Source organism: Staurois parvus, unplaced genomic scaffold (genome assembly GCF_062004578.1).
Source record: "Staurois parvus isolate SC_StPar_1 unplaced genomic scaffold, SC_StPar_1.0 ptg000133l, whole genome shotgun sequence".
Lineage (NCBI taxonomy): Eukaryota > Metazoa > Chordata > Amphibia > Anura > Ranidae > Staurois > Staurois parvus.
Genome location: NW_028317929.1, coordinates 12874356 through 12888076, shown reverse-complemented (window position 1 = coordinate 12888076; position 13721 = coordinate 12874356). Strand labels below are relative to the sequence as shown.

Genomic DNA, 13721 nt, shown 5'->3' with positions numbered 1-13721 from the left:
TTGTATTCTATATTCGAGAGCTGGTCTTCCTGCCCAAAGATTTGTATTTCTGTCTTTCCAGTTCAGACATTTACACAGCTACACCTCATAGCACAACCCTGTCTGGAAGGGAAAAAGACCTGATTTTTCTTTTTTCATTGAAGTAGTACTTACAGGTCTTGTCCCTCCCCCAGGTGGTGACTAGGCAGGAGGAAAGAAAAGCAGCAGAATTATGAGTTTAACTCTCTCACTATGTTATCTCCTCCTACTGGCATGCTACTTTATGCAGCACAGCTCATTGATTCCTTGTGCTGCTTACCCCTCTCCCAGTCTGAGCTCTGCTGTACAGGGAATGCTATAAGTGTATTCCAAGACAATATTTAAGTACTTACACAGTTTGCAGTTAAAAAATTAATTATAGTATGTATTATTGGATGAAAAGCTGCAGTAATGTGTTTATTTTATATCTGCCCAAAGTTCAGCTTTAAGTCAAAGTAAGCCAATCCAAGGTATTCTAGCCACCTGAAGCAGATCCCCCAAAACCATAAGATTGGTATCCCTATGCTTTTAGGTTGACATGGACATGAACTCAAAAAGTGAAGATATGCTATCTTATAGGAACATCTAAAAATGGTAATTGTGCCTAATTGGTACCCTGAAAAATGAGTCTTTTTAATGTAAATGAAAATTAGCAGTGCCCTTCTCACGCCTAGACATTCCCCTGCCTATAGCTGTGTTTTCAGAATGAGATTATCAAGACACATCAAGAGAAACTGTGCCTCTGACTACTAGTCTTAATAGATTTGGATTGAGATTTAGTGTCTGTGATACTTAATGTTCTCCTTGCTGAGGACGTGAAGGCAAGCATCCCCCTGCTCTTGCTTCATTCATTCTGTGGATTTGTACTTTTTCCTCCTCTCCTGCTCCGGAATTGTTCCCCCCTCTAGTCATCAGACTGCCAGTGATCAGCAGGGGCAGCTCTAACAAATGGAAGAAAAGCCTCCTTCCTCTACAAAGATGTTAGTGGATAAGGGGACACCTATTCCTGTCTGTGGGGGGTGGGGACATGGGAATAGAGTGACATCTAGCTGTCTCACACAGTGCAGTTTTACTTCAATGCAGTTTCATCCTCCAGGAAACTTTCTTCCACATTTAAAGGAAGATTTGCTCTTGGGTTCAAGGGGCCACCTTTAAATAAGCACACCTTAATCATCTCAAAACTGACATGTTTCTGCATTACCAAAAAAAAAAAAAAATTTAGTTGATATAAAAATAAAAAAAAACAGTGGTTATTAAATACTGCTAAAAGAAAACTCTATTGAACCCTTTGAGGACCAAGGGACGTATTTGTCCCATGTTTTTAATTGCGTGTATCATCTGATTAAGAACTTTAAACTTTTTTTTTTTTTTTGGTTTGAGTCAAAATATTAGTTCTTATCAACAAACAACAAATGGATCTAGCTTTTTGCCAATTATTTCAACTGAAGTGTACGAACTTTAAAAACAAAAAAATTTATTCTTTTGGCGTTCCAAAACCTTACGGTCCTCAAAGGGCTAAGAGATGGTCTGGAAAGGAAGGGAGTATCACATGCTAATATTGAGGTAGCTGAACAGACCAAAAGGGAGCCAACAAGGGAAGTTTATTGTTATGATTTACATACACTTTAAAGGGACCCTACTCTAATTAGTCCCTTTCAGGATTAGGAGATGAAAATCATGCCTGATACAGTAAGCCCCGGTTCACACATATGCATTGTGGGAAACTAAATGATCCCTGTGTGTTTCCCGCACCACATTGCAATTGCACTGTGTCCTACGATCTGCTGCAGGTATCAGTTGAAAGTTAACGGCACCCCAAAAGTAGGTTTGCCTGAACTGGATCACATTGGTATAAACAGTGTGCCATCCGGTTCTGATGCAGCTTTAAAAAAAAAAAAAAAAAAAAAGGTGCCTGTACTTTTTTGGTGTGGATGCGGTGCGATTTGAGCCATTAAAATGAATGGGTACAAATCGCACTGCACAGAATCGCATATGAATGAATTGCAATGCAGTGCGGTTCCTGTGTGATTCACATGCGACATTTAGTGTGAACCTAGGCTAAAGGACTACCAGATTATCTCTTCTTGAGCCCGCTATTAAAGCCAGTTAAGGCTTTTAAGATTTGTTTGTGAGCATTTTTCTTTATGTAATCAGACATTTCGAATTAATTTGATCACAGTAACCACAACATTCCTGCAATATTTTATTACACACAAGTAGATGAGATTTTCTGAGTTGGCCACATCTAGCACATCACAATTTATGGCTAAAGCCCAGAGTGTAAAGCAGGTTTGAAATGCATTATATCTATGAAGGATAAATCATTGGGTAACTTCTGTGAAAAAGAGACCATGCAGGATATATGCCCATTGGTTTCCCTTTATTGACCCTATTTATATCACCCATTTTGTTTTACAGTTTAAGAGGTGATTTCTGTCTCAGGTCACGTAAGGGCACTCTGAAGCATCCCATAGACTATAGTGGATTGTCTGATTTGCATGCACAATCCAAACACCCTCGGGCATATTGATTGCCTGGCTGTCTCATGACTAGTAATGTTCTTTTTAGTGGAATGTAGCTGTTAATATCTATGGGGATGGGAGGGGAAGATATGAGTGAGACTGTCAGGCACTACCAACAGAAGATTGAAACAGAAGATACCTGGACAAGATTTCTAAATTGCTTGATTAATGTTTCTTGTAATGGTGACTGCTTGGGGCCTCCTTGTAGACATGAGACTTCCATAGATGCAGTCATCTGCATGTGTAAACATGCGTCTCTTCTCTGACCCATTTCTGCAATTGAAGTAATAGTTCAGCAGAGACTGGCCAAATTTTATCCATCTATGGCCATTTTTGTTAGAGGGAAATTGATCTAATGATTGATTCCTCCTGAATGGGACCTCATTTGATCATCTGATTGGCTGCAGTGCAGATCAGGGTATTCTGACAGTGGAAAGGTTCCTCCATCCTCCTCACTTGTGTGAATGGGGAATCTAGTCTTTTTTTTTTTTTTTTTTTCTGATCAGTCTGCTGCTCAGTCATTTATGGCTAGCTTTAGTCCAGTCATTAAAATCTCATAAATGCTTGAATGTGTTATTGTAAGTTAAGACATTCATTCCAATAATTTTAAATCTGCAGCTTTTATTAAAATGAATACTTTATGTATTATTTCTTGTTCAGGCAGTTCCTGATATGGGGTGACAACTGATTCTCAGCTGTTTCTCGGTTTTGTCATATAATAACAAAGAAAGGGTAATTGTCTAAAGCAGGGGTCTCCAAACTTTCTAAACAAAGCCCAGTTTTCTGGCTTTCAGCCTTTAGGAAGGGCCAGACTGTGGCCACTGGGAATAGAAAATACCCTAGCGTTGGTAAAAAAAAAAAAATTACGCTTCTGGACAGTAGGAGAAATAGTACCAAATCCTTCAGGTGAGTGAGAGGAATAATTCATTGGGGTCACTGGGAGGAATACTGCCCATCCTTGATGCCAATCAGACTAATAGTGCCCTGTTGTTTTTGTCAGTGAGATGAATTATGCCATACTCTTGGGGTCATTGAATGGAATGGTGCCTCATCAATGGTGTCCTAGGTATAGTGCCCATCACTGGTATCAGTGGTAGGAATTATACTATAGTATTGTTATCATTAGAAGAGATGATGACTCATCATTGGTATCAGTAGTTGGAATAGTGCCCCATGGGTCAGGTGAAGGCAAGCCTGAAAAAGAAAACTATTGCAGCCATCACATCTAAGAGTTAGTAAGCTGCAATAATAAATATTTGATTTTGGGATTAATACAGCTTTAATAAGTATCAGTATGTGAATGTGGGTATAACGCTGCTGTTTTAATTTATTATGCTGGTTTGATATCAAGGATAATATCTACAAGCAGCTGCTGAGGATTATTAATTTATTCTAAAGCCTAGTACACTCGATCAGAAAATTGTATGAAAAATACTACTTTCAAAGTGATCGTACGATAGTCTGATCATTGGTACACAGCTTTCGTCCGAAACTGATCAAAGGGACAAGTATGAAAATTGTCCTCGTACAATACCAGATGTGCGAATTTCGTTTGCTAAGTACAATTTTCAACCAAAAATACAATACAAATACATTACATCACTTCTGAATTAAGAAGTTTCGTAACCTCTTCACTTTCGATATGAGAAAAGCATGCAAAAAAAACCTCAGACATTTGTCCAATGTTCTCATTGAGTGTACAGGGCAGCTATTTTTTGATTTAAACATACAAAAAATGGCAAACAAACTGTATTATCTGCAGTCACTAGTATAAACAGTAGCCGCAGATCCCAAGGTTCATGAAATGTTTTCTGTTTGCCCATTTGATATCCTATACTTTTTTCATAGGTACAGTGCCTTGAAAAAGTATTCATACCCCTTGAAATTTTCCACATTTTGTCATGGTACAACAAAAAACGTAAATGTATTTTATTGGGATTTTATGTGATAGACCAACACAAAGTGGCACATAATTGTGAAGTTAAAGGAAAATGATAAATGGTTTTCAAAATTTTTTTTTACAAATATCTGAAAAGCGTAGCATGCATTTGTATTAGGCTCCCTTTACTTTGATACCCCCAACTAAAATCTAGTTGAACAAATTGCCTTTAAAAGTCACCTAATCTCAGTATAAATACAGCCCTCAGAGGTTTGCTAGAGAACATTAGTGAGCAAACCGCATCATGAAGGCCAAGGAACACACCAGACAGGTCTGTGATAAAGTTGTGGAGAAGTTTGAAGCAATGTTAGGTTATAAAAATATATCCCAAGCTTTGAACATCTCATGAGCACTGTTCAATCTATCATCCGCAAATGGAAAGCGTATTTTCACAACTGCAAACCTACCAAGACATGATCATCCACCTAAACTGACAGGCGGGGCAAGGAGAACATTAATCAGAGAAGCAGCCAAGATTCCCATGGTACCTCTGGAGGAGCTGCAGAGATATATAGCTCAGGTGGGAGAATCTGTCAACAGGACAACTATTAGTCATGCACTCCAGAAATCTGGCCTTTATGGAAGAGTGGCAAGAAGATAGCCATTGTTGAAAGAAAGCCGTAAGAAGTCCCTTTTGCAGTTTGCGAGAAGCCATGTGGGGGGGGGACAGCAAACATGTGGAAGAAGGTGCTTTGGTCAGATGAGACCAAAATTGAACTTTTTGAAGAAGCAAAATGCTATGTGTGGCGGAAAACTAACACTGCACTTCACCACAGCCAGGGGTAGCATTGGCAACTATCATATTGGATAAAGTATTGATCTTGGATTAAGCATTGCACTTCAGCTCTACACAAAGCGAAAGCACAAAGAGAGAAACTACAGCAGACAACTTCAAATACTAAACAGACTACAGGTGACCTGTTTCCTCATCTGTGAACTCTGATCTTTAGTTCTTTCCATAGATTTTCTGTTGGATTCAAGTCAGGTGATTGGCTGGGCCATTCAAGCAGCTTTTTCTTTCTTTGAAACCAGTTGACAGTTTCCTTGGCTTTGTGTTTGGGATCATTGTCTTGCTGAAATGTTCACCCTTGGTTCATCTTCACTATCCTGGTAGAAGACAGTAGATTTTTATCAAGAATGTTTCCATTCATCCTTCCGTCAATGACATGAAGTTTGCCAGTACCGTATGCTGAGCAACAGCCCCACATCATGATGTTTTCACCTCCCAACTTCACTGTTGGTATGGTGTTTTTAGGGTGATGTGCAGTGCCATTTGACCTCCAAACATGGTGTGTATTATGGCATCCAATGAGTTCAATTTTGGTCTCATCTGACCAGACTATATTCTCCCAGTATTTCACAGGCTTGTCTAAATTTTCGGCAGCAAATTTTAAGCAAGCTTCAGCATACTTTTTCTTCAGCAATGGAGTCTTGCGGAGTGAGCGTGCATACATGCCATGGCGGTTGAGTGCATAACTGATTGTTTTCTTTGAAACAATTGTACCTGCTAATTCTAGGTCTTTCTGAAGCTCTCCACAAATGCTCCTTGGCTCTTAGACAACTCTTCTGATAATTCTTTTCACTTCTCTGTCAGAAGTCTCACGAGGAGCACCTGGCTGTTGCCGTTTTATGGTGAAATGATGTTCTTTCCACTTCAGGATTATGGCCACAACAGTTCTCATTGGAACATTCAGAAGTTTAGAAATCCTTCTGTGACCAATGCCATCAGTATGTTTTTCAACAATAAGGTTGTGAAGGTCTTGAGAGAGCTCTTTGCTTTTACCCATCATGAGATGATCTTGTGTGACACTTTGGTAATGAGAAACCTTTTTATAGGCCATTAGTTGAGACTGAACCAGCTGATATTAATTTGCACTGACAAGGGGCAGGATTGCTTTCTAATTACTGATAGATTTCAGCTGGTGTCTTGACTATCCATGCCTTTTTGCTCCTCCCTTTCTTCATGTGTTCAATACTTTTTCCCCTGTGTTATTCCATTTTTTTTTACACATACCTTAATTTCTGAACTTATTTGTTTTGGTTTCTTTGTATGTATGGATTGCATGGGTTGTTACCGACGTGGTGAAAATTTCATGTCAATAGCACCTTTAGAAATATATTTACCTAAAAAAATGGTGACATGTTCAATACTTATTTTACCCAATGTATATCAGTAGATTTCTAGTGGGTTAATACAATAAACAATGTTTGCTATAATTCAATACTCCAAATGGTAGAAAAAAAACACACAGATATAGGGAACTGTATAATACGTTAAAATATACACTGTGGGTATACACTAGTAGATTTTGATTAAAAAATGTTCATTTTAAGAACATTTGTTTAATTTTCTAATCCTTACTGGGTAAAATGTCATTCATTTTTGGCCACAGAGACAAACAAATTTGAAGGAGCAGGATTTTCTCAAACAAATTTCTAACTGTGCATATGATATTCATTTGATAAAGTTCTTATACTCCAAAACTGAATGTTAAAGGCAAACTCAGTTTTGAACTACTTTTAAACAACATTTGTCAAGCCGTGGAATGTACTGAATATTTTCAATATTTGAACAGAGGAAGAAACCCTTATTATGGAGAGTGGAAATTAGATACTACAGAAAGGCATGAAAACTCATCCCAATATTCATGCCAGTGGGCATAAAGATCCCTAAAAGAAGGTCCACACTGTCTCTTTGATAAGGAGTTCCTTATCAAAATACCCTTTCCTTGGTGGCAGGCACAGATAATCGATCCCCCTTACCTTCAAAGTTCATAGACTTGGATAGTGAAACGCCTTAAAATGTTGCACAAATGAACTTATGGTTTCTTAGGTCATTATATCACAACCTTGTTCCCTGATTAAGATGCTCAATTTACACTTTGTTTTCTTACATATACATAATTTGCCACACAGACAGTATGTTTGATAAATGTATATATGTTTTTAGTTCTGCAAGACAGAATTTGATTATGAGCATATGTGATCCTTCACAACTGGAGACATTTTTTGACTTGTCAGCATATGGACAGACAGAACAACCTCTGCATCAATATGTATCGAGAAAAATATTTGCTTAACCACATCTAATTTCTTAAACTATATTCTGATATTATTGAATGAACCTTTAAATTATTTGTCCATTGGACTGTCATAAAGGCCTTGGTGTCTGCTACCTGAGGATTGGCCAATTCAATATGCCAACTTAGAATAAGCAATCTGTGTAGCTGTCTCAGTGTGAACCATAAGGTGTAGTTGTCTGAATGAAAGGCATTATATCATTAGACTTAGTCATAATCCTCTCCTTTGTACAAATTATCCTGCGTTCCCTTTGAGAGCTTTAGACCTACAGGCTCTAAGCTGTCTACAGTAATTCTATAATGGCCAGCATAGTAAGTGAGGTAAATGTTATTAGAGTTGGAATTGTATTTACATAAAATCATCCAAGGACTCCTGGGTACCCCTCCACACAACGAACACATCAAAAAACAACCATAGGGTGACGTAATCTGAAAAACTACTTGCCATACACCACCTGTTTCTCCCACCAGCCAAAGTAAAGGCAGGTATAGGAAAGGGTACATGTTGCTCCCACTGAGGTACCACATACCTGATGATAATATTAGTGAACAAATACAAAAAAGTTTTGACATAAGATCACTTGTAAAATTTCCAGAAAAATGGCATTCAGTACTTTTATTTGTAATCTGTTTTGGAGTTTTTCACATTTTTTCAAAAGCCAGGAAAACGTTAAGAAAATTAAATAAAAAAACAAAAACACCCCCACAAATATCAACAGTACACATGCGCATTCTTCACTTTTAGAGCTTTTGAAATTTACATGTATGCCATGACCTGTAGACTAACCTGGTGTAGGATCGACACATACAAAGATTCCATTTTAAAACCAACCCTCATCCACCATAAATCCACAAACCAGGGGAACCTACATAGCAGTGGTTTCAGAGTAACAACCACAGCTCGCTGTAGGACTTCCAGTTACAAAGACAATTGGTATACCAGGTGGTGCAGCAGGGTTTTTTGGACCTTTGGGGAAAAGGTAAAATATTGACAACAATCCATTAACCTCTTCAAAAAGGAAGGGGAATGAGTTTCCACTGATCTGTTCATAATTTAATTTGTCATTGAGCTGTCTCCCAGCTTCTGCTTCAAAATACTCAGTTGTCATGAGGACCACAGCACCTCATTTGTTGCTGGCTTTGCTTACTACCCCTTTAAGGGATTTTAGTTTTTCAAGGATTCTTCTGTCCCCAACCATGAGGTTATCCCATAAATCCAGAGCAGTTAACTTGTTTAATATATTTTGCTATTGGTTCCATAAATAATTGGACGTGGTATTTGTACCTAAACCTAGCCATACACTAGTAGATTTTTGAACAAACATTTGTACAAAATGTCTCCATATAATTGAAGACTTAATGAATGTCGTTTAAAATATACTTCAGAATTTTGCTTTTACCAATCCATTTTGTTATGAATGGGCATTCCTGAACGAAAAGCATGTGTACTGTTAGAGAAAAAAAAAATTAAACAATGTCCTTAAAGAATTTGTAAACCCAACATTTCATATTCCTGATATGACCACTATACCATGCACATGTGTGAAAAAGTATCTTGCGCTCTTTGTATTTCTTACTTTGTGTGAAATCCCTGGTGTTTCTGCCATCCCTCAGCTTTCCTATTAAAAACTGACCACACTAGACATGAGAGCACATCGTGGTCATTTCTCTAGCTTCTCTAGCCTACTCTCCTCCAATAATTAGATTTGTACGTCCCCCCTGCACAGCCTATCGCTGTGAAGATCGGTGTGCTGCTGATTCTCCTCCCCCAGTTCCTTATGCAGCTGAAAACAGGGGTATAGGATCACTTCTAAAAAGGGGTAAAAGGGAATTTATAATGTTTTTTTTGTATGTATACATAAATGTTTTGCCATTCATTTCTGTTTTAAACTGGATGGGTTGTTTTACAAGGTGAGGGCTTACATATACTTGTCAGCATATAAAACTGCATATTTTTTATATGTACCGTATTTTTAAATTTAAGATAACTTGACTGGGTTTAGGTCCTGCTCACCCTTATCCGAACTACTGTTACCGTCTTCATTTAATAATTCCTCTAAGTTTTTTAATGTGAAGGCATCTTTAGAAGATAATGTACTTAAATCAGGGAGTTCTTTAACTTCAGGCTCTGGTTCCACTCCTTTTCCTCTGTCCTTTTGGGAATGCAGTAAAAACCATATAACTTTCCAAAAAAGCACCAGACACTGTAGTGCACATCAGACACAATGGCAAAGATACTGATACCAACTGATTAAAAAGTGCTTCTGTAGCATATGTGGGCAAGGCAACACCTTTTTTAGGGGACTGGTGCTTTTCTCAAGCCTATGCTTTCTTTAAGACATCAATAAATTCTTTCTCAACTAAAGTGCACTATTTTTCTATATCCAAAAGATATCTATACGCTAATTTGCTGAAAAGTAAAACATATGTCCATCTGAGCTGATATAATTCATTTTTCTAGAATTCTATAAATCATAGTATACATTTGAATCCCCAGTGTTTACAATAATATCAGTGAAGTATGCAACCATAGTTGATGTCCTCGCAAGCTGTTTTGCAAGTCACAGTTCATGGATCACCATTTCTCTTATCCACACAAACTGAGCAAACTAATCCATCATTATAGGTAAGTGCAACAAACCGTGCAGACAAATCACATTGCGAACAGAGCTGGTGTAAATGGTATGTTGCCCCTCTGATTGCAGTAACCAGTCCCTTGGCTAGGAACATGAGCAGCTGTGCTGATGCACATTGTTCAGATATGGTCTACCATTGTCACCATCAGAAGATATTCCAGAGCCTTGATCTGCAGCCAACACAGGACCAAGTATATGTAGACAGAAAGTGGCTAAAAGAGGCTGGAGGAGATTAGCAGCACTGAGATAAACATGCAAAATAGATAAAAACAGCATTGCATGGAATAAAAAACATGGAAATGCAGTACTTTGGCGAAAAAAAATGTTTTCCAGTTAGGATTTACATTTACTTTAAATGAGATTTAAAGCAGATGTGACTGGTTCCTTTAATTTTTATGGTTTAGCTGAGCTAACATTTAGACGCATTGGAAGTTCATGCAAGCCTGGACATTAGCACTCAAAAATGCACTGGATTGTGTTCTGTGCATGCTGATGTCCAAACATGCGTTAACCCTAAATTTTCTGCAAGGCAGTTCTGTTCATCCATAAAAATGAATAAGAGGCTTTCACTAATTAGAATCCCATGTGATAAAGTGTCAGAGCAGCGACTTGCATCTAAAGACTCAGATCACTGCTCCGTTGAAGCCTTGGTGAATAAAGAAGGATTTCCTTCTATGGCCTCTGTCTAACATGCCGTTTTCATTGTTTAAGGATTAATGGGCAAATAAAGATAAATAACAGCGACTATGTTAGGCAGTGAACTCCACAAGTACCAATCTTGAATGTTAATTTGGTTACATAGCTTCTTTTAAAGCAAACTCTTTCTTTTGTCACTATTCTTAAAATGAGACATTGGGTAAGTTTTTCCATTCTGATTTACTAGCTGTGTTTTTATCGTATTTCAGTGTGGTTGAGTATCTTCTGTAAATGTCTTAAACCATCACGACAGAGAGAACTGCAGCGCTTTAATAAAGCCAAGGGCAGGATTATCTGATCAAGATTATTTCAACAATAGGCGGTTTCTATCTTCCATAGCAGTGATTACCTTCAGCAATTGGATTACAATTTAGGGTCATCTTTCATCCAACAAGCATTTAGGCACAGCAATGAATTGCTGTGGCTGGTAATCTAAACTAAAGCCTGGTACACACTATGATTTTTTTTTTTTTTTTTTTGTTCATTCTACCCAGCGGGCTCAGTGGAAAGAAACCTGGAGCTCACGAGGAGGTCTCTGTACTAACTATGCGATGTTATAACACAATATCTCAGCGGGGAGATTGCTGTACTCACGGAGGACTGCACCCCTACCAGAACACACTGGTCATCGCTTGTTGATCAGATGCCAATCGGCAATTGTTTTTCCAGCATGCCTGCTCTAGAGAAGCCAGATGTTCGGCCAGCTTCTGTCGGAGAGGCTGCTGTACACATGGGCCCGAATGTTGACCGGTTCAATAGAAATGTGGCCCATGTGTACCAGGCATTACAAGCATGTTGGGATTAAGATGAAATTTGCTTAAAGGCACATCCTTTTTCATTTAACAACTATGATTTTCTTAAAGAATATGTTAAAAGCAAGGGGGCTAAATGCTAGTGCTGGCAGCGAACGGGGCTGATCCTACCCCACCCTCACCTAACAGCCGCTGCCCTTCCCTCCTCCTACCCCTCCATCCCCCACAGCCGTTTCCTCCTGTGCCGTGCCTCTACCCCCTCCCTCCTAGATTGTAAGCTCGAAAGAGTAGGGCCCTCTTACCCCTTGTGTACTGTTTGATGTTACTGTTCTGTTTCATGTATTGTCCCCCCTCTATTGTACAGCGCTGAGCAAACCCTTTGGCGCTATATAAACTCGATAAATAAATAAATAAATAAATCCTGCTGACACATTTTTGGGTACACTATTCTAAGGAGGCACTAGTATAGTTCTGTTTGTGATCAATATAATGATCCTGTTTGTGATCAATATAATGATCCGTACAAACACTATACTAGTAATGGTAGTAATGATCAGTGACCTATAGTGTTCAGGCAATCCAACTCTAGCTGACCCTGGTTGGGAGGGGCGCTAACTAACCCTGACGCTATCTGATGCTGCTGGTACAGTAATAAAGTGATCACTGAAAAATTCTATATACTGACACTGTACTAATGGCACTGACTGGGGGACTGGGTTAATAGGGGCGATCAAAGGGTTAAATGTGGTAATCTAACGTGTGTGTAAAATGTAGTGCATTTACTCAGTGTGGTGTTCTCTTCTCTCCCTGGAGGGGCAGCAGGGGGCGGACGCATACACGTAAATAGAAAGTGACACAAGGGTACGTTGCTTTGCCCAGAGCTTTTGCTCGCCTGCACAAGGCGAGCGGTCGGCAAGTAGTTTAAAAAAAAAAACTTTAAAAAAATGTTTTTCTCAATATTTTTTTAACTTTTTTTTTTTTTTAACTATTAAAAAAAATACTTTCATCAGAGTAGTTAAGTGTTAACATAGTAACATTGTACTACTTTGGGGGGGGTGATCAGGTTTTTTTTTTTTTTTTACGCTTTGCATTGTGGGAGCAAGAAAGATAATTGCTTCTGCAAAGCAGTGCTTACATTGAACTGTCATGAATGGGTTAAATTCATGACCGTTCAAAATACTAGTGATCTGTGTTTGGCTACAGCTAATCATATGGTACAGGGTGCTGTGATTGGACCATGAACCATGTAAGAGCTATGGACCAATGACAGTTCACCAGGAAGAGAAAAACAGCTTTGCTAACATTGTGATCATGTGATCAACAGATCCTGATTACTGGTGCAGCGCCCCCCTATGTTAGTACAGCCAGAGCGATGTACCAGTACGTCGCTCTGCCTGTAGTTGCCGTCTGTCCACAAGTACTACAGGTGGTTGGAAAGTGGTTAAACTAAATTGATTGTTTTATAAAATGAGGGTTCACATATTCTTTAGGAGATTTTTTTAACAGGTGTAGTAACTTTTAAAACTATAGTAAATGATGCCAAATATTGCAAATTATCTTTCTTAAAAGTTATTTCCATTTTTACAGTCACATTTTAGAAATCCCCTCTGTATGTTTGTGTTTCCTTTTACACAGTACACCTATAAATAATAAAAAAATGTTTTTCCTTTCTAGCAGGTTGTATGCAGGATTCTATAGCCAGCTTTTATTGTTTAGAATAGGTTGAAGTGTGCAATTATGGACAAAGTGCCTCAACATACAATGCATCACCCAAGCTTTGAGATCATTAATCCTTTGTAAGGACAGGCAGTTTGCACATCTAATTTACTGGTAACTGATAATGAAGATCTGCCAGCACAATACAGACAGGTTTAATTATGGTGAACATCACTCCCCAGCCCCCTTTTGAAAGTGGTACTAGTGCTAAAGTAAAAAATTATATGTGATGCAGTTTATCACTTGCACTAGTCCCCGCTGTAACTTAGTATTTTTCCCTGTTGATCCTTTTAAGGCCCCTTTCAAATGGGCTTTTTTGATCAGGTCTGCTTGTCCGTTTTTCAGGGCAACCTGATCAGAAG

At 38.5% G+C, this 13721-nt stretch overlaps 1 protein-coding gene across 3 annotated transcripts in view; it reads left to right on the top strand.

Annotated features, from left to right (window-relative positions):
• Positions 1 to 13721, top strand: part of ARHGAP26 (Rho GTPase activating protein 26) — a 643079-nt gene that overhangs the window by 330411 nt on the left and 298947 nt on the right. The gene's annotated exons all lie outside the window — the stretch shown is intronic.